Below are 21,754 nucleotides of genomic sequence, written 5' to 3' on the forward strand. Positions count from 1 at the left end.
CTGGAGCCTTGGCCAAGGTCTTTGTATCCTCTTTAGCTGCAGGTGAGGTGCTGGAAGACTAGACAATAGCCAATATAGGTTTTTTTTTGTTGAAGAAGGGAAATTGGGAAAATCCAGAAAATCATAGTCTGGTTAACCTTACATCAGTGTATTTGTAATATTTAGGAAGGCTTTAAAAAGCAGCAGGAGAGCTAGGTGCTTGTTTAAGATTCTCCATTGTCTAATTAGCCAATAAAAAGAGGGGAAGCTCAAGCAGAGCAGCCAATGTGTGAGTGGGTCAGTGTAGGAGTGGGACTTTGAAGCTTTGGCTCAAGGCTTTGGTGAAGAGGCACAGGTGAGAAGCAGGTAAGGCTTTTGCAGTGGTTATACAAAAGTCACCAAATTGGAGGTAATTAAATGAAGTAGGCATGCAGGATTAGTTGATGTGTTGTATCTTCATGATGTTGGAGCTGGCGGACCCTGTTGTGGCTCATGATGACTACATCTGCAGCAAGGTTGGTAACTTGAAGAATTCAGGCTCAAAATTGATGATCTAGAATCTGAGCTTCAAACACTTTGACACATCAGGATGGGGGAGAGATACCTGCACACTTGGTTTCAGGAGGTAGTCACACTATATGCAAAGATTATGGATAAATATGTAAAAAAGGAAATTCTGACCATTTAAGATCTGTAATAATCTTCTACCTTAAAATTCATTATACATATAAATTTTGTAAGATCCCGGGGTGTGAGCTAATCCTCTGTGCAATCCAGAATAATTCCATTGTTTATATATTTATGCTTTTTAAAAAAAAATCATTTAAAAATTATTATAATTTTTATAGTGGGGATGGGGGAAGGGGGGTATAATACCATGTAATCATTGTAATCTTAAATTTAATTAAGTATACTTTTATATAAAATGTATAATTACATGGTTGAAATTTTAAAATAAAATATTCAAAAACAGAAAGGAGGCAGTCACACCCATGTGAATAGCAGCCTCAAATTCATTCTGTGGTTAGGGGCAAGAGGGTGTGGCTATGAGTGAGGCAGGTAGTGGGGCCTAAGAGACTGTGTTGGAAGAGCCTCAACCCTTGATTTTGTCTCACATCTGAGATTCTTACTCCTTGAGTGGATAAGAGTGGGGGCTGAAGGAAGGATGAGCAACCTAACTGTGGCACTGTGGTTCAGGAAGCCAGTCAAGAAGGGGGAGAGAAGAGACATGTAGTGAAAATCAGGGATATCATAGTTGGGGGAATAGAAAAAGTTCTCTGTTGCAGGGATAGAATGTCCCAAAGGCTGTGTTGCCTTCATGGTGCCAGGGTTTGGGACATCTTATCTGAACCTGTGGAAGAATTTGCAGTGGGAGGGGAGAGATCCAATTGTTGTGGTCTATGTGGGTACAAATGAGGTAGGAGAACCAGGAAAGAGGTTCTGCTAAGGGAGTTTGAGGATCCTGGCTAATCATAAAAGTAGGACTGTGGACAGGGCTTTAAACTCAATAGTAGGTGGGTGGGTTCAACAGATTGGAGAGGGATGGATAATGTAAATGAGAAGAGTGTGGATAAAGTAGAAACAAAAGTTGAAAATTAGGAGTAGTGTGTATAAAGGTCAAGTGCAAAAGAGGCAAAGATGACCAGATTTTATAAGCACAATAACTCTAAGGGTATTTTATCTGTCTGTCTGTAGTATTTGATCCAAGGCCAGTGAAATTGTGACACAAATCAGTACAAAGGGGTATGATTTAGTGGCCATTACAGAAATGTGGTTGAAAGATGAAGATGATTAGTAATTAAATATCCAAGGATATCTGGTAATAAGGAAGGACAGGCAGGAAGGTAAGGGGGGTGGGGTAGCGCTCTTAGTTGAGGATGAGATCAGAGGAATAGTGAGAGATGATGTCAGATCAAAGAAACAAATTTGAATCTATCTGGGTAGAGATTAGGAATAGAAAAGGTGGGGGGGGGGGGAGGAATCACTGGTGGGATTTGACTATTGGCCACCTAATAATATCACAGTCAAGAAATATGATCTGTCAATGGTGCACCAGAGGGAAAAATGTGAATTATATAAATATTTTTAAAAAAAGCTGGAAACAAGATAAATTGGAATTTGATGGACCTGTTAGGAGGGACAGGCAGCTAAGCACAGCCCATTTTAATTGCTTCTGCTGTAACTGAATGTTACCAGTAAGTGAAGTAATTAGGAATGATTACTACTGTTAGCATGAGCAAGTCAAAAGATTGAGAGATACAGTTGAACAGTGCCTCCCTCCCTTCACAAGGAGATGGATGATTGCTCCTCCTAAGGTTTTCAGACAGCAACTTGTATATCAAATTTGGAATCTGACATTTTTTCAATAACAGTTGTCAGAATTATCTTTAAATCTGGATTGAATGAGCAGGCGTAAGGGTTTGAGGGAAAATCAAAACAAAAAAATTGCATAAACATGTAAAAATATTACTTTACAAAATGTGGAGAAAGGAACAATGCTGAGGTTTCAGATGGATATATCTTGATCAAAACATCAGCACCTACCACTTTTTGGCCTTATGCTCTATTAAAGAGCTGAATAATTGTATGAAAATAAAATAAAAAGCATAAATGCAGCAAGCCTAGCATAATTTTGAACAAATCTACCCTTTGGATGGATAAAATACTCTTGGAGATGAAGACTTTACCAACAAAACTTTAGTATGATATTATGGAGAGGTCAAGACTTCTAGATCACATTGCCGGTACTCTGAAGAACAACAATTTTGCTCAGTTATTTACACATTAAAGTAAACATTTTTTCTGCCACTATTCTATAATACCTGTACAAAGACATTCATATTGATAAGCAGGATACCTTCAAGGGCAGGAGGTTACAGAGTGAGTACAAATGATCTTGTCTTTGCTCAGTCAGTCAGGGATTAAAGTTAGAAACTTCTGGTTTCTCCTGTTATATATATAGGAGGTTTGTTAATCTTTGTGATTTTATTTCTTGGTCTGTATTGCTCTCAGCTACATTTAACCCTTTCCACACATGAGTTCAGAAAATTTCAGAACCATGCAGAGGTGTAATCAGTATGATGGAGAAAAAGGATAAATCAACATTTGATGTTACTTGCTAAAATTACTTTCCTACTTCAGATATTGATGGGCAGACAGTAAACTTTCCATTTTTACCTTCATTCACATCAACTGAAAATAATCAAAAAGATTGGATGAATTACGAAGAAAAAGTTTTTTGTTGTGAACAGCAAAGATACAAATAAAAGGTTAAATTTAAATAATGCTCAAATTAAGATTATTTCATGAGGTTGGCAGGACTTCCAAGCTAAAGCATCACTTGTAGCACTGTACTTACATACAAAAGTGCAGAGAGGTGCGCCTGACTTGGAAACTTATTTCTGCTTTGGTTTACAAATTGGCCAGATAATCTTACAGATATCTTGTTTTAATAGATTGCATATTATTCATTCAGAATTGCCATATATATTTTGCACGTTGCCTTGAATTTCCACAGACCCACCAAGAGTGTGGGGGGTGGAGGGGTGGGTGGGAAGAACAATTCAAAAATATATTCAGGAATTCACTTTACAAAATGCAGTCAAGATTTATTTAGTAAAATAATAAAACAGAGTACACCATATTGCAGTTCTGGACGATTAGCTTTCTGATGGCTACAAATTTGGTGAATGTTCAGCAGAAACTCCAATCTTATGCCAGCAGAGTTGATAAGGTTTTAATTTTCTTAATTACTTCACTCAAAGAAATACAGAAACATCGTGCATGGAAAAAGTAGCAAAACTGATTGCTGCCAATAGATTGGTGTCTGTTGGGATGGTCTTTGCTTTAATCTTTTGATATTTTTTCTAGGATAGATGATATACATCATCGCCATTAATTCACATCCCAGACCCAAGATTGCAATGATATGGCTCACTTATAATTGTAGTGAACGTTCTAAGTTTTTTTTCAATTCTGTATTCAGAAAATGTGGATATTATACAACATTTAAGTTCAAGTTATTATCATTCAATTGTCTAAGTACAAATGGAGGAAATGGACCTTCTTTGGTCCTCAGTGTAAAAACATGCAAACAGATATATTGACATAGCACAAAAGTTTACAACTGACATATATATATAAATAAATAAAAAACTAGGACCGTCTTGGGGAGCTTGTATAAGCTGATTATCAGCCATTCAGTATCTCACCTCCTATAGGAAGAAGCTATTTCTAAGCCTGGCTGTGATATCTGTTTCCCAATGGGAGTAGCTGGAAGATGTTGTGTGTGGGTGGTAAGGGTCTTCAAGATGTTTTGAGCTGTCTTCAGAGAATGATCCTCATAGATCACAATGATGGGGGGTGGGGAACAAAGGGAGCCTTTAGTGATCCTCTCTGCTGCTCTTATGAACTTTGGACCGAGCTCCAAACCAATGCAATGTAGCAACTGTACCACTCTGCGATGCAGCCAGCCAGGATGCTCTTAATAGAGTTGCTGTAGACAATTGACAGGATGGCAGCTGGTAGTCTTGCCTGCCTCAGTCTTCTCAGGAAGTGCAGTCACTATAATGTCTTCCTGACAAGTGAGGAGATGTTGTTTGTTAGGATAGGTCACTACTCAAAGAACTCTCTACTCTTTCCACTAAAGAGTAAAATTGATGTGCAGTGGAGGGTGGTCTTCCATAGTCATCTTTACATACACAATTATCACTTTTGTCTTGTCTACATTGAGACTCTCAGCATATCACAAGATTTTCCAAGAAATTATTAAGGGTTTTCAAAGAATGCGACAGGATGTAGATCAGTTACAGATATCGGCCGAGAAATGGTAGGTGGTTTAATCAAGGCAAGTACCAGGAGTTAAATTTTGGCAGGTCAAACAGAAAGAAATGAATATAATTAATGGCAGGGGTGTTGAAAGCATTGGTATATCGAGGTATCTGGAGTGGCCAGGTAAGTAGATAGGATGGTAAAGAATGTATGTGGAATGTTCAACTTCATTGAGTATAAACATATAAAAGTAGGAAAGTTACTTTATCCTAGATAAAACTTTGGCCACTTGCAATATTGTGCACATTCTGGTCTCTACCACACTCCTAAGCAACAGAACCGATTAGAGACTCATTTCAGGACTCTAATTTTGCACATTATTTATTACTGAATATATTTTTTTTACTATATTTGCACAGCTAATCTGTTCAAATTTGTTTGAGCACAGTCTTATGCACCTACCAATAAGCAGAAATTCTGCTTGGCTCACAGGAAAATGAGTCTCAGGGTTTGATATGATATCAAGCATATACTCCACTGGGTGCGCATGCCGTACACACTATAGAAGAAGCTGCTCTCCGCGATACACTTTTCATCAAGGTAGTGCAGAAAGATTATAAACCAACAGATACTGAACAGTCAAGGACGATCAATCAGGATAAGTGGACTGTGTCTTTGCATACAAATGTAACAAATATTCCTTTCAAGCTGGAAAGGAAAATTTGATCTGTGACCGCAACATCAGAGCAATGGAAATCCTGTATGGATCAAAGGCTACAATGGACAAAGCATCAACATGAAAGGTACATGTAAACTCAAGGTGAGAGTTAAAGATAAAGAGCACCATCATAGTAATCCCAGATGGACTTGAATCACTGCTTGGTGACAAAGCATGTGAAAACTTAAGCCTAGTCAAGCAGGTGCACTATATTAACAGTGACAATGAATGGAATAGAGTAGAGGAAATACTAGTTCAATTTCCAGACATCTTCAAGGGGTTTGGAGTTCTTCCATTCACCTATAAGATACAGTTAAATGAAGACACACAGCCAGTAGTGCATGCCCTGAGGCAAGTTCCAACGCGACTAAAAGAAAAGCTCAAGCAGGAACTCGACCAAATGATGGCACTAAGGGTCATAAAGAAAGTGGAGGAGCCCACAGAATGGCGAATGCAATGCTCTGTGTCAAAAAGAACAGAGACCAAAGCATATGCATGGATCCAAAAGACTTGAATGCCAGTATAAAGAGGGAATGTTATCAGATTCCTACCAGGGATGAAATTACAAGTGAGACGGCTGGTGTGGTTTTTCACTAAATTGGATGCATCCCATAGCTTCTGGCAAATAAAACTGAATGAAGATAGCACAAAATGTTATACATTTAATAGACTGCATGGGTGATACTTCTATCTGAGGATATCTTTTGGAATTTCCTCGCTCCAAAAGTGTTCCAAAGGACAATGGAACATATCATAGAAGGCATAAATGGGATAGGTGTGTACATAGATGACATAATCCTTTGGGGATCCAATCAGGAACAACACAAGAGGCTCATCAAAGTGCAACAATGCATCTAGAAGTATAGATTAAAATCAAACAGAGAAAAATGTCAGTTTGGCATGAAGGAAATAACTTTTCTGGGGGATAAGGTGTTGGAGGCTGGTGTGGATCCAGACAAGAGCTGGGAATAATCAATTTCATTCATAAATTCATACCAAACCTGTCTTCCAAAACAATGTACCTAAAGAAGTTGTTACAGGACAAATGTAAATTCAAGTGGACTGCCAACCACAAGGGAGAATGGGAATCACAGAAGATCATTCAAACTATAGTACCAGTGCTTTTGACATTCTTTGTCCCATCCAGAAGGATGGAATAGATGCTGTACACTTCAGGCTGTGGGAGAAGATTGGAGGCCAGTAGCATACGCATCAAGGACATGACAACATCTGAATGGCGAGAAAGAGTGTCTAGGCCTGGTCTATGGACTCGAGAAATTTCACAGTTATGTATGTGGTCTACCAACATATGTGGCAGAGACAGACCAGAATCCATTAATAGCAATAGTCAAGAAAAATCACAGTGAAATGTCCCCGCGAATCCAAAGACTGATGACGAAGCTACAACATTATGTCTTTGAATTGGTGTGCACACCAGGGAAATTTATAGTGTTAGCTGATACATTATCCAGGGCAATGACACAAAATGAAGCACACATTGAGAGTTCCACAGAGACAGATGTGAATCTCCATATGATCACTGAATCTCTTCCTGTATCTGACATGAAATCCAAGCAGATTACAGCTGAAACAGTAAAGGACATAGTTCTACAGAAGGTCATTGAGAATCTGAATGAAAATTGGCCAAAGGTGAATGTCAGCAATATTATAACATCAAAGCAGAGCTTAGTGTTGTCAATGGGCTTCTACTCAGAGCATAATTATCATTCCTCAATCATTGTGACAAGAGATGCTTAAAAGGGTGCATGAGGGGCACCTTGGAATGGAAGAATGGAAGAGGAGGGCCAGAACTGCTGTCTATTGGTCAGGGATAAATGCTGACAATGACAGAATGGTTTCAATCTGTGAGACCTGTTTGAAACATCATACAAAGCAGGCAAAGGAACCCATGATAATAAATGACGTACCAGCAGAACCTTGGCAGAAAGTTGAGATTGATCTAATCCACAGGATGGAAACAATTACTTGCTGGTTATTGACTATCTATTGAACTATCCGGAGATTGTGCATCTTCCTTTCATGTCTGCTGCTTGTGTGATCAAATATATGAAATTTATCTTTACAAGATGTAGAATTCCTCAAATTGTCTACAGTGACAATGAATCAAGCTACAGCTGTAGAAAATTCCAAAACTTTGCAGAGGAATATGATTTTTGACATGTGACTTCAAGTTCGCTGCATCCACAGTCAAATGGTAAAACAGAGAAAGGAGTTCACATAGTTAAACAGTTGCTCAAAAATCAAATAGACAGTGGCTCTATTGAGTAACAAGCTTCATCACTTGAACATAGCATGTCACCCACTGAGCTTCTGATGGGATGTAGACTACGCACTACACTTCCCACATGACACAGTGAGACATAGGGTGCTAGTGATACTCCTGACCACTAGAGGGAGTCAAAGACTAGTTTGTTTGCAGCTGGGTTGGATTCAAGATGGATGTTTCCACACAGTCATAAGTTCTATAGTTCTATAGCTAATAAAGTATAGTTTTAAAAGAACCTACATTTCTTTTTACAATAAAAGATTCCCACACTTGGGACAAAAAGGCCTCTGTTCTGGAGGAAATAAATCTAAGACCCTACATTGTCAGAACAGGGTATGGTCAAATATTGAGGAGGAATTGAAAGAGCCTGCTGAAAATGTAAGAGACACTGCAGGAAAAGAAAAATGCAGAAGATCCAGCCTGCACAGCAACAGAATGCTAGACAGTGGTGGACCAGCAGAGCTGACACAAGCATCTGTTTTAAGAAGATCCACATGCGTTATCAAAACATCTGACAGGCTGAATCTCTGAAAGAAAAGGAACTACACACTTGAAAAGTTTGTGCTGCTGATGTTGTGTTTACGTTTGCATTGAACTTTAAATTGAAATGAATACTATATTAGTGTCATGTTGTCAGATTAAACATCACAAGGAAAGGGGATGTAATATAGGGTGCTAGTGATACTCCTGACCACTAGAGGGAGTCAAAGACTAGTTTGTTTGCAGCTGGGTTGGATTCAAGATGGATGTTTCCACACAGTCATGAGTTCTATGGCTCTATAGATCTATAGCTAATAAAGTATAGTTTTAAAAGAACCTACATTTCTTTTTACAATAAAAGAAACTTCACAATTTACACCTCTTTCCTGATGGTAGTGGCGAGAACAGATCATGTGCTGGTTGAAGTGGATCCTTGTTGATTGTTTTTGCTCTCTGACGGCAGTGTTCCCTGTAGATGTTTGTGATGGTGGGGAGGGTTTTGCCTGTGATGTACTGGGCTGTGCCCACTACTTTTTTTTGCAAGGCTTTCCATTCAGAGGTATTGGTGTCCCCATACCAGACAGTGATACAGCCAGTCAACACACTTTCCACCACATATCTGTAGAAATTTGCCAGGATTTCTGGCTTTTCCGCAATAAAACAAGCAGCTTTCGTCATCTATTGAGTAATGTCCATTAACCTGTGCTTAAAAAAAAGTATATTAAAACTGTATATTACAGCTCTTGTGCTTAAAAAAACCCAACAAGTGTCTGAAAAGCCATTAAGATCTAGGATTACTCCTGGCACAATTCATGAGGCTAATGTATTTCATCATCTTTGTTGGTTGCCCTAAGGATTTAAATTCCATCAATTGATTAAGGAACTGATTAGGGAAAGCAGAAGATGAGTAATTTATTTTGCTCAGTCCTCTATTGATTGTTGATTAAGTGAGAATCCCTGGAGCACCACTCTACCGGAAAGACGTAGCAAAAATAATGATGGGATCTTACGAGTCAAAAAGTGTAGCATGCTGAAATCGAATGATAAGAGATTACAATTTTAACTAAAACCACAATCAGTGGCACTTTTATGAAGATCACAGTGATTTTTGATGTGAGCTATATTAATGTTATTTCATGAGTTTTGTGAATCAGGTGTTCAGAGACCGATACCTTTGAGAAAGTATGTTTGTTTTTATTTGCAAATAATTAAAACCCACTATTTTCCCATCGTCTGTTTTGCAATTTACTTGATTCAGGAGGTCTTGACAGGAAGACTCGTCTTTCCAAATGCTTCATGCTGACTGGAATGAATAAGTTTTTAGATATTTGTATTAGTTGCAATTTCTTCAGATTTAATGGATTTGCAACTCTGGGGTTTTAGGAAAGATGTTTCTGCATTTCTAATTGTGAACAATTATGTTGGCAAGGAGAAGGAGAATCAAATTAAGGAAAGGGAAACTTACTACCGTGGTGGGGATTTTGCTGACTGCATTTCAGTGTGCATCTTCAAGAAAATAAAGGGTTAGAATTTCTTGCCAAAATGATGGTAAATTAAATGATGCTAACTTTATTAATGCAATTCATATTTTATAGTCAATGAATAGTACTAATCTACTTTTAACTATTTAATTTCCATACTTCCATTTGTATAAGTTGCCTTCTAATTAAACTGATTTGGTTGCTGCTGGAAGTCAAGGATTGCATTGAAAACATACAGAATTGTTTTCTATGTTTAGTAAATTAATTTTTCATACTTTTGGTTTGGAGATGCCATTCCAGTTGATAAAGCTTGGTAAATGACATATTTGAAAGTGTGTGTTAAAGAGGAAAGAGATTGGGAAAGGTGAAGGGATCTGGGAAGGAATATCAGTGCCCAGAGCTCAGACAGTTGATGGCACTGCTCTCAAAAGTAGTGATTAAAATTGAACATGCATTAGGAGTCAGAACTAGAGAGGTTTAGAGATAGAGCCATAGAACATTACAGCATAGAAACAGGCCCCTTCTAGTCTGTCTGTGAAGAACCTTTTTTTTGCACAACCCACTGACTTTCACCCAGTCCATAGCCCTCCATACCTTTCCCAAACATGTACCTGTCTGTCCAAATTCATCCTAAACATTAAAATTGAGCCTGCATTCACTACCTCATCTGGCACACTCATTCCACACTCCCACCATTCTGTGTGATGAAGTTCCCCCTCATGTTCTCCCTAAACTTTCCCCCTTTCACTCTGGTTTGTATCTCACCTACCCTCAGTGGAAAAAGCCTATCTACATTTACACTGTCTATCCCCTTCATAATTTTAAATACCTCTATCAAATATTCTTATTCTTATATGCTCCAGAGAATAAAATCCTAACCTGTTTAACCTTTCCCTGTAACTCAGTTCATGAAGTTCAGGCAACATTCTAGTAAATTTTCTCTATACTCTTTCCATCTTATTGATATCTTTCTTGAAGTTAGATGACCAAAACTGCGCACAATACTCCAAATTTGGCCTCGTCAATGTCTGATACAACTTTACCATAACATCCCAACTCTTATACTCAATACTTTGATTTATGAAGGTGAATATGCCAATAGCTTTCTTTATAACCCTATTCACCTGTGACACTACTTTCAGGGAATTATATATCTCTATTCCCAGATCCCTGCGTTCTACCACACACCTCAGTTCCTACCATTTATTGTGTATGTCCTTTCTTGGTTTGTCCTTCCAAATGTCAGCATTAAATTCTATCTGCCATTTTCCATCCCATTTCTCCAGCTGGTCCAGATCCCCCTGCAAGCTTTGAAAATCTTCTTCATTATTCACAACTCCTCCAATCTTAGTGTCATCTGTGAAGTTGCTGATGTAATTTACCATATTATCATCCAGATCGTTGATATAGAAGGAAAACAGCAATGGTCCCAGCACTAATCCCTGAGGCACTCCACTAATCACAGACCTCCAGTCTGAGAAGCACCTGTCAAAGGCCTTATTAATGTCCAAGTAGAAAACATCCATAGCATTTCTTTTGTTAACATTCTTGATAATCTCCTCTAAAAGCTCTATAAGTTTGGTTAAACACGGCCTTTCATGCACAAAGCTATGTGGACTATCCAGAATCAGTTTCTGGCTATCCAAATAATTGTATATCCAATATGTTAGAACACCTCCCAATAATTTACTTTCTACTGATGTCAGGCTCACCAGTCTATAATTTCTAGGGTTTCCAGATCTTGCAGTACTAAAGGATTGGCAAGGAGTATAGAGACAAGGAGGAGAAAGGCCATGAAATTAAAAATGTAAATGAAGCTAAGGTGTTGCAGGACCAGTAGACAATAGTCCTGAATATACTTGATCCAATATTCCAGCTGTGCTCACATCCCATGCTAGCACCATAACTGGACTTGGCACCTGTGGCCACAATGGGTGCCTTCAGGTCTCAGTTCTGCAGTTGCAGATACTCTCAAGATTTGTTTTGAGTACCTCTGAATGTATTTTGAAAAGGAAGTAAGATAATCATTTTGATGGAAATAACACCAAAGATGAAAGCATTCAGTTTGCTCAAGATGTAAATGTGAGAGGATTTAACAATGTTACCGCTTCAGTCATGACAGCATCAAATGTAAGTAAATAAGAAAATCTGCAGATGCTGGAGTCCTTTGAATTATAGACCTGTGAGTCTTACATCATTGTTGGGGAAAACTATTGGAGAGGATTCTTAAGGACAGGATTTACGAGTATTTCGAGAAGTACAGTCTTCTCAGGTTTAGTCAGCATGACTTTGTGAGGAGAGGGTCATGCCTTACAAGACTAATTGAGTTTCTTAAGCAGGCAATAAAAGAAATTAATGAAGGTAGGGTGGTAAATGTGATGTATATGGATTTTAGTAAAGCATTTGACAAGATCCACTATGAGAGACTCGTTCAGAAAGTCATGGAAGATGGGATGCATGGAACCTTGTCTGTATGGATTTGGAATTGGTTTGCCTATAGAAAACATTGAGTTGGAGTGGTCAGAAAGTATTCCACTTAATTGTCAGTGGCTAGTGGTGTTCTGCAGGAATCTCTTCTGGGTCTCCTGCTCTTGAAGATTTTTATAAATGACCTGCACCAAGAAGTAGAGGGATGAGTCGGTAAGTTTGCAGATACATTGAAGGTTGAAGGTGTTGTCACAGGCTACAACAGGATATAGAAGACAGAATGCAGATTTGGGCTGAAAAGTGACAGATGACTTTAATCTGGATAAGTGTAAGGTGATGAATTTTGGAAGGTCAAGCTTGAAGGCAGAGTAAATGGTGAATGGCAGGATTCCTAACAATATGGAAGACATAGGGGCCTTGGAGTCCAAATCTATAGCTCTCTCAAGGTTGCCATGCACATTGATAGACTAGTTAAAAAGGCCTATGGTATGCTGGGCTTCATTAATTGGGGAATTGAGTTCAGGAGTCATAAGATAATGTTGCAGCTCTATAAATCTCTGGTGAGACCACACTTGGAACATTATGTTTAATTCTGGTCTCCTCATCACAGGAAGGATGTGGAAACTATGGAGAGGGTGCAGAAGAGATTTACCAGGATATTGCCTGGATTGGCAAATATGTTTTATGAAGCAAGGTTAGCAGAGCTGGGGCTTTTCTCTTTGAAGCTAAGAACGAGAGGTGACTTAATGGAAGTCTGGAAGATTATGAGAGGCATAGATAAGGGAGACAGCTAGCACTTTTTTCCTAGGGTGGGTTTAGCAAACACCCATCTGCTCAAACTGAAGGGAGGAAGGTTTAGGAGAGAATTGAGGAGAAATATTTTACATGGAGAGTTGAGGGTGCTTTGAATGCATTGCCTGGTGGAGGCTTGAACAATAGTGGCATTTAAGAGACTGAAACAGGCTCATGGATAAAAGAAAAATTGAGTATTATGAGATAGGGCGGGTTTAGTTTTATTTGATAGGTGTATATCAGTTAGCACAACATTGTGGGCCATAAGGCCTGTACTGTGCTGTAATGTTCTATGTTCTAGTTCATGAAAAACTCAGCAGTTCCCACACATAGGAAGTAAAAGGTCGTCAACATTTTTGACCAGAGCCCTTCGTCTGCTCTCACACAAGGAATTGACAATCAAAAGTAGTTTCACATATTTCATTATCTGCCATACCTGCCATGGAATACTTCAATTGCTCACTCTCTCCGTTCAGCACACGCACCCTTGCATAACACAAGTACCACACGCTGTGAGGACTAGGTTCCCGTCCAGCACTATCGGCTGCCTTTACTCCTTAATTTTATTACTGTTCATTCGATTGTTCTTTATATATTACTGTATTGAAATATAGTTGCTCAAATCATTGAGATTGACTCTCTGCTTAGAGGGAAAATTTGAATAATATGCAAAATATGACCCCATATTTTTATCTGTCAATTATTACAAATGAGGGAATGAGTATGAGGCTATACAAAATTTTGCTATTACTGACTATGGAACAATTACTGACTATGGAACAATTTCTGAACTACCCTCCATTTTCTCCATTCACTTCAAAAATGCTTTGAAAACTATTCATCATTTTCCTTTGGATCCTATTCTAATGCACATGTTGGAAGAAATAAGCCAAAACTGGAGCCTGCTGGTACCACTTCAGCAGGAAGCATCGAGGTAATTGGTTTCTGAAGGCAGCTTTCGAAATTTCAGACATGATAAATGAGAACTGCCTTCATTTTGCTTTATAATACTCAATCTATTTTTTTTTTGCAGCTCATACAATTAGTGCCTTTGACTGCTTTTTCTTAAAAAGCAGACATAGTCTTTAAAAAATGCTAATTTTTTTTGACTCCAGGTGATGTTGACATGATGTTGATTTTTTTTTAAGTTAAATTGAACTGTTGTTGGGAATCCAGAGGTAGAATAAACCTGAAAGCTAATTTGAAACAAACTTGATTCTCCCTTTCATTTGTGTCAGAGGTTAAAACAATGGTTCAAAACATTTCTTCGCTGCCATTAACCCCATTTTGACTGATAAAGATGATGGCAATAAAACATTAAGAAAGGAAATGGGAAGATGGTGAGAGTCTAGCCAAAGAGTTACTTATAATTTTGAGGAGTTTTTTTTGTTATACATTTATGAGATGTGGGTGATGCTGACAGGACTAACATATATTTGTCCATCCAAAATTTTTCTTGAGAAACCAGTGAAGTTTGGTTGGTAAATGTACTCCCACGGTGCTGTGATAGGGAGTTACAGATTTTAGACACACTGATTATGAAGGAACAGTGATACATTTGTTAAAAGATTAGTGCCTGACTTGAAGAAAATCTTGCAGATGGTGGTACTCTCAAGTACCTGCACTCATTGTCCTTGTATATACTGAGGCATGTGTGTTTGGGAGATGCAGACTACATCTCTGCTGAAGGCGCTGGTTGGAGGGTAGTAGGGATCCTCCCTGATTTTGTGAGCTGATAGGGGTGGGGTGGGGAGCGCTGGGTAGGGTGGCCAGACATCCAGTTTTAGCCAGACAGGCTGGCTTTTGAGCTCTCTGTCCTTGGTCCAGCACCATCTCCAGCCAGACATTAATTTGTCCTCCATTTGGGGGGGTGTAGGCCCTACAAATGGAGGACAAATTAAGGAGCAGAAAAGGCACTTACCTGTTAAATGTAGTATCCTGGGGTCCGCAGGCCATGTGCGGCCAGCTGGTGCATGTGTGATGAGTGGGAAGCGTGATGGCAGGTAAGCCTCAACCCCTCCCTTGGGCTGGACAGTGGATGGGGTCGTGGCAGTGGCTGTGCTGGACTGGGTGGGGGAGGCACTATTTTAAATCGACCCCTCCCCACATTATCGACCCCACATTATCGACCCCCCTCCTCTCAACCCACTGGCATTTATTGACTTCCTGAATGGTCCCATCAACCCATGGGGGTCAATATTGACCTCTTTGGAGACCCCTTATCTAAAGTAAAATGGCACAGAAATGCTCAGCCAGTCTCACAGCATCCATGGGACATAAAGATATTGTATTTGACTGCTGTTTCAGGCCTGAGTCCTCGAAGAAGTATTCAGGCACAAAATATTAGTAACATACAATATTGTTCGTAATATATCTTTACTTCCTAAGGATGCTGCGAGATTGGCTGAGATCCTCCAGCATTTCTATGTATTTTTACCACAATTACAGTAGCTGGAGACTTCCGTGTTGCATTTGTTTGTTGTAATCTCTCTTGTTCGACATGATCATCACCTGACCTTGATGTGGCTGATAATATTTTTTGCCACTTATTGGACCATCCATTACTAATGCTTCTTGCTGTGTACAAATATGAAGTGCCCCATTTTCTCAAGAGGTGTGACAGGATCAAAGCAAAAGGGTGAGTGTAATGGAAGGAGGACCAGGGGTGGCCAACCTTTTAATTTTTAATTTAGGCATACAGCATGGTAACAGGTCATTTTGGCCCACGTGTCTGTACTGCCCAATTGACCTATACTCCCGGTACATACTCATAGGCTGAAATGGCCTGTTACCATTCTATATGTCTAAATTAAAAATTAAAAGATTGGCCACTCATGAATGCACACAATTTATGAAAATGAAGAACTGATAGGCAAAGCAACAGCTGGTATAGTTTAGTTGGTCAGGTAGTATCTGTGGGAGGAGATTAAAAAAACATCTGGGTCTGCCAACTGATAGGTCATATACATTTCACATCTGATTCCATGGATTGGTGGCAGTGATATCTGGCTAATTCAGAGCCACATTTGATTGAATGTAATCACAATTTTAATTGAATGGATACTGAAAGCAAGTAAGTGTTTCTTTTTTTTATTTTGAAAATTAATATTAATGTCTTTACTTAATTTACATGAGGTAAAATACATTGTGGGTACATGCATTATTTTTTAATTGTAAAAACAATGAATAATTTTTTATCAAATGCTTTAAAAATAATAGAATAAATTGAAAAGGCACTCTGACAGCACAAAGTGTCTTAAAGTCCACCATTGTGGAACAGGATTCAGCCTCAGTGTGAAAGTTATGCCACTGGTTTCTGGACGCCAAACCAAAGGAAGTAATTTATACCAACCCATCTTCTCAATTCACTTCTTCACTTTAAATAATCTAATATGATCACTCCTCTGTAACACAAACACAAAGGAGTACAAGAACAATATAAGTGAACAACCCCTCTTGAAAGACTCTCCATCAAACAACAAAACTGGTTTGTGTGTTATGGAAAATGTCTTCTGGAATCTAAATCTGGGATATATTTTTACCAATGCCAGCATTTATTGTTCATCTTCAATTGCTTCTTAATTGTCCTTTCTTTCAAATGCAAATGCAAATAGTAGTCTGGAATATTAATCAGGTCAGATTAGTTAAAGTTGGGAACATTTCTTCCATGAAGGACACAATTTGGATGACAATGCAAATATTTCCTTATTTTTGTTATCAAGATTATCTTTAATTAAAACAATTCCAAATGTATTTAATGACAAATTTAAATTCTCCAGCTGCCACTGTGGCATTCAAGCCCATGTCTTTGGATCAATGGTTCAGATCTCTGAATTCTTATCTAGCAATCAAACCCCAATGATGCTATGTCTTGGCAATGGGCATCATGGATATGCATAGTTGCAGAGATAGTGGTGGTTAATAGAGCCATTAATGTCACTGAACGTCAATTCAATTAATTTCTGTTGAATTGTTTTTTTTCGTGAAAATATGTAAATGTGTATCACTTTAATTTCTTCATATTTTATAACATTTATAGAATTTAATTTTGTATGAAATTAGATTCATTTCAATGTGACATCTTATGTACATTTGCTGTTTTTTTAAAAAATCCTTGCTTTGTAAATGAATATCCAAATAGAATATTTCCCACTGGTTATCTCCTCTCAGTCTTGCTGAAGAATTCTGGCCTGAAACATTGAATGCTCTTTTTCTCCCACTGATAATGTTATCCAACAAATTGTTTGTTTCTCCAGAATATCTGGTGAAAAGACCAAGCCTTGGAGGTGCATTTACTGTGGAATTGAACGATTTTTCCCATTATACCATATTGTGTGCCACACCAAGCAAGGGAAATGAGGCACATTGACTGGAAAAATGAAAAGAACAATAAATGTCCATCTGCAAGAATGACACATCCAACTAAAAGCCTCTTCCTGTAACCACTTGCAGTCCATATATAAGCCTCTTCCAATGTTCAAAATAACCTGGAATCAATTTTATGGCTTTACATTAATCTGGATTCATTATTCATTATGCACAAATACTTTACTAACTATGAGCTGTTCCTGTGTCAAATATTATAACAGGAGGAGATGTCTTCATCACGTTCTATACATTTCTTTAGCCCATCTAAATGGTGCTGCATTAGAAAATGACAAAATATTGTACTTTACAAGCTTGAAGTGTTAAACATTTTCTGGCATGGAGTATCAAGAAAAAAAAACTGTCAATATCCTTGTTTTATGATGGAGCTGACTGAAAATCTCTGGACAGAATCTCTAAATATATTCTGAATCCAAAACTGCCATCTCCATGATTCAGTCTTCCTTCTGGTCCTATCAGTCTCTGGAATTCACTGGCTTCTGTGAAAATTGAACAAACAATGGACTAAATGAAAATTTCAATTTTGCAATTTCTAGGGTAGATAAAAGGAGAAGAGAATGGTGGGATTTTGAAACTGCTGGTAAATGAATGTTGCTTGGCAACCTTTCCATTTGTGTGAAAGGAATTCTTCTTTGGCTTGGCTTTGCGGATGAAGATTAATGGAGGGGTAATGTCCACGTCAGCTGCAGGCTCATTTGTGGCTGACAAGTCCGATGCGGGACAGACAGACACGTTTGCAGCGGTTGCAAGGGAAAATTGGTGGGTTGGGGTTGGGTGTTGGGTTTTTCCTCCTTTGTCTTTTGTCAGTGAGGTGGGCTCTGTGATCTTCTTCAAAGGAGGTTGCTGCCCGCCGAACTGTGAGGCGCCAAGATGCACGGTTTGAGGCGATATCAGCCCACTGGCGGTGGTCAATGTGGCAGGCACCAAGAGCTTTCTTTAGGCAGTCCTTGTACCTCTTCTTTGGTGCACCTCTGTCTCGGTGGCCAGTGGAGAGCTCGCCATATAACACGATCTTGGGAAGGCGATGGTCCTCCATTCTGGAGACGTGACCTACCCAGCGCAGTTGGATCTTCAAGGCAGGAATAGATGGTTCAGCTGCTTAATTGTCTTTCACCATTTGATGACATCTTGGCTGGCCAGTGTTTAATTTCAGCTGGGAACTTTGCCTCTATATCTTTCCCATCTTCTTTATTTCAATTTAAAATTATTTAGTATTTAAATTGTCTACATTCTGTGCAAATGAATTCTCTACTCTCATTCTTGATATAACTTATTTGTTGACCAATCTGGCTCTCGTATTGATGTTACATTCTCCTGTCTTGAACTGTCCCATTTGAGGAAAAGTGTTTCAACCCACCTAATTAGTTGATATTCTTGGTAATTGCAATGAATTCTTGTGATTTATGTAATTTTTGTTCATAATTTAACCCTTGTAGCCTTGGTAATATTCTAGTGAATCTGCTCTACACTCTTTCCATGATTGACATATTTTTCTCTAAGTGCAATGTATTAATTGGCATACAGTATTCAGTTTAATCAGTACCTCATACAGTTAACAATCCCGATGTGTTCTACAAACAAATTGATCCCTATACGAACCCTTTAATTTGAAAGCACATTGTAAAGTTCATCTGCAAAGAATATTGAATTGAATATTAAATAAGATAGAGCAGTGGTTCTCAAACTTTTTCTTTCCAGTCACATGCCACTTTAAGTATTCCCTATGCCATAGGTGCTTTGTGATTAGTAAAGGGTTGCTTAAGGTTGTCTGTGTGTGGAAGAAAATGTTTGAAAACTACTGTTGTAATCATAACTAATTGACTCATTAGGTATGCGATTTCAAACTCCAAAGGAAATGGCCAATGACCATTTTTCTCATGCAAAATATTTCAGTAATAATTGGGTCTAGGGCAGTGATTCTCAACCTTCTCTTCCCACTCTCAGACCACCTTATGCAATCCCTTACTAATCACAGAGCACCGATGGCATAGGGATTACTTAAAATGGTATGTGAGTGGAAAGAAAAAGGTTGAGAACCACTGAGATAGAGAAAGAAAGACAAAAATATTAACAGAAAGATTGGATAAAATTGATAAATACAATTGATTAAACTACCAATAATAATTAAGATTAGGGAATTAGATGTCACACTTTAAAATGTATAGATTGGTGGGAAATTAGATTATTCACACAACTAAATGTTTCTTACACTGAAATAGAAAAGCCTTGTTTTTTTTTGTCTTATGAGCTGGCATATTAGGTTCTTTGAATCCAGAGCTTCCACATCCAGGCATGCAAAGACCAAAGTTGATGATTGAACACAAATGTGCTAGAGAAACTCAGCAGGTCATGCAGCATCAATAGGAAGTAAAAACAAACCAACAAAACCAACATTTTGGGTCTGAGCCTTTCATTAAAGTATAAGCAAAAACCATACAAAATTAAAGGGCTCAGGCCCAAAATATTGGCTACTCTTTGCTTCCTATCGATGCTGCATGACCTGCCAAGCTTCTCTAGCACTTTTATGTATTGGACCCCACACCATTGTCTGCAGACTTCCCTCAACAAAAATTGCTTAATTGTGGTGGCCAAGGGGCTTGCTTCTAATCTTGCTTCCATGAGTCTATTAATTGTTTCTCTCCACTAATGTTTCTTGATGATCTGAATGCTACCCTGCATTTTCTATTTTTATTCCGGATTTCTAGAAGCTGCAAAATGTTGCCTTTTCTTTGAATAGATTTGATCTGTAGTACCAATGACCTTGCCAGAGGCCTAGTTCCTAATCTGTGGCAATATTGCCATGCAGTCCCATCTGCCTTCACTAGACGTGTGCAAGTATTGCAAAACAGCATTGATTGTCAAGTCTTCATTTTCCTTTATCACCACCTTTAAGGCAAGGTCATTATAGTTTCATTAAATGTTTGAGCTGGTGCTGATAACTTGAAAATTATATTGATCTTTTTGTTTTATCTTTCTTAATCTGTAAATGAGAAACAAACATGATAGAATTTTTGAATCCTGACCTTGTTGACAGATACAACGTACATTTCAGAGTAAGGTCTAATCAGGGCACAATGAAACGACTAAGTAACTCCTGTATTAATGCAATCAAGCAGTGGAATGTGAATGTAATGGACCAGATCATGTGGGATCTGCCTGCTCTCTGACTGCACCTGCAGTTAAGTTCTCTGATGGGGAGACTGAAAAAGCAGACCCACTTTGTAAAGAAAACTTCCAGGTTGCCTTCCAATGAGGTTCCACCTCCAGAACAATTAAAAAAAAATCAGATAATTCAAGAATCTAATTAAAATGCTAAATTACTAACAAACTATTAAAATAGGAAAAGTATTTGACACGCTTGAGCTTCTTTATTTTCTACAACATTTGTTGTCCCATTTGATTCAATATTTTTTACAGACATATAACACAGTAACAGGCCCTTCCAGTGCATGAGCCCATGCCACCCAAATACACCAGTTAAACTACAAATCTGACACATTATCGAAGGGTTGGAGGAAATTGCAGCATACAGAGGAAACCAGCACAGACGTGGGGAGAACGTACAAATTCTTCACGGAGAGTGTTGGATTCGAACCCCAGTCGCTGGTGCTGTAATAGTGTTGCACTAACTGTGTTAACCAAGCGGCCTAAATATTCTGGTTCTTAAGCCACCCTCTCTTACAATAAATTGGAGGTGTTGGATGTCAAGAGAGTCTAATCCCTCTCCTTCAAATATCAGTGCTCTGCCTGCTGGATTCAATGATGATTCCAGTGATGGTGGGGAAGGTCAGATGTGCTGGTAGGGGGTTCCAAGTTTGCTCATCTGGTTAAATCTGAGACAAGCTATATGTGAACAGTGAGTTTGATTTAGCCAAATGTAAAGTAGATTCGTGAAAAATCATCACACCCCACCAACAAAAAAAGGAAGATTCTTTCATTATTCTTAATGAGTTTGTCACGGGTCGAAAAACATCTCATTATGATTCATAAATATCAATTTGTTTTAAATCACTGCTTAATTAGGAGCTGACTTGTTGCGTAGATGACATTGCTTGTGTCCACCAAGTAAGACTCTATTTAGTCAATCTGAGATGCAATTGGTCAATCCTGACAATGGTACTCAACAAAAATCTCAGCCAAGTTAGCATTAACATTTCAATCATATTTGTTACTCATTTATAGAAATTGCAGAGACAGAAAAAAAAATCCATCTGAATTTTAAGTAATCAAGTCAGACAGTGGAAGTGTTTTCCAAGAAATTTTAAGATGGACATGATTCCATATAGGTCAGTGTTATGATGTTGGAACCATGGCAGGCAATCTATAAAATCTTACAAATAGCAAAAATACATAAATTATGAAAACATAAGAACATAAGAAATAGGAGCAGGAATTGGCCATCCGGCCTATCAAGCTGTGGTGAATGTCTGCCAA

At 38.4% G+C, this 21,754-nt stretch overlaps 1 long non-coding RNA gene across 1 annotated transcript in view; it reads left to right on the plus strand.

The window, feature by feature from the left end:
• The first annotated feature begins 290 nt into the window (after nt 1-290).
• Nucleotides 291-21,754, plus strand: part of LOC138751892 (uncharacterized) — a 41,538-nt gene continuing 20,074 nt past the window's right edge. The window contains exon 1 of the long non-coding RNA XR_011350247.1: nt 291-345. This is a non-coding gene — a long non-coding RNA (uncharacterized lncRNA). The remainder of the gene's footprint in view (nt 346-21,754) is intronic.

Source organism: Narcine bancroftii, chromosome 1, assembly GCF_036971445.1.
Source record: "Narcine bancroftii isolate sNarBan1 chromosome 1, sNarBan1.hap1, whole genome shotgun sequence".
Classification (NCBI taxonomy): Eukaryota; Metazoa; Chordata; class Chondrichthyes; order Torpediniformes; family Narcinidae; genus Narcine; species Narcine bancroftii.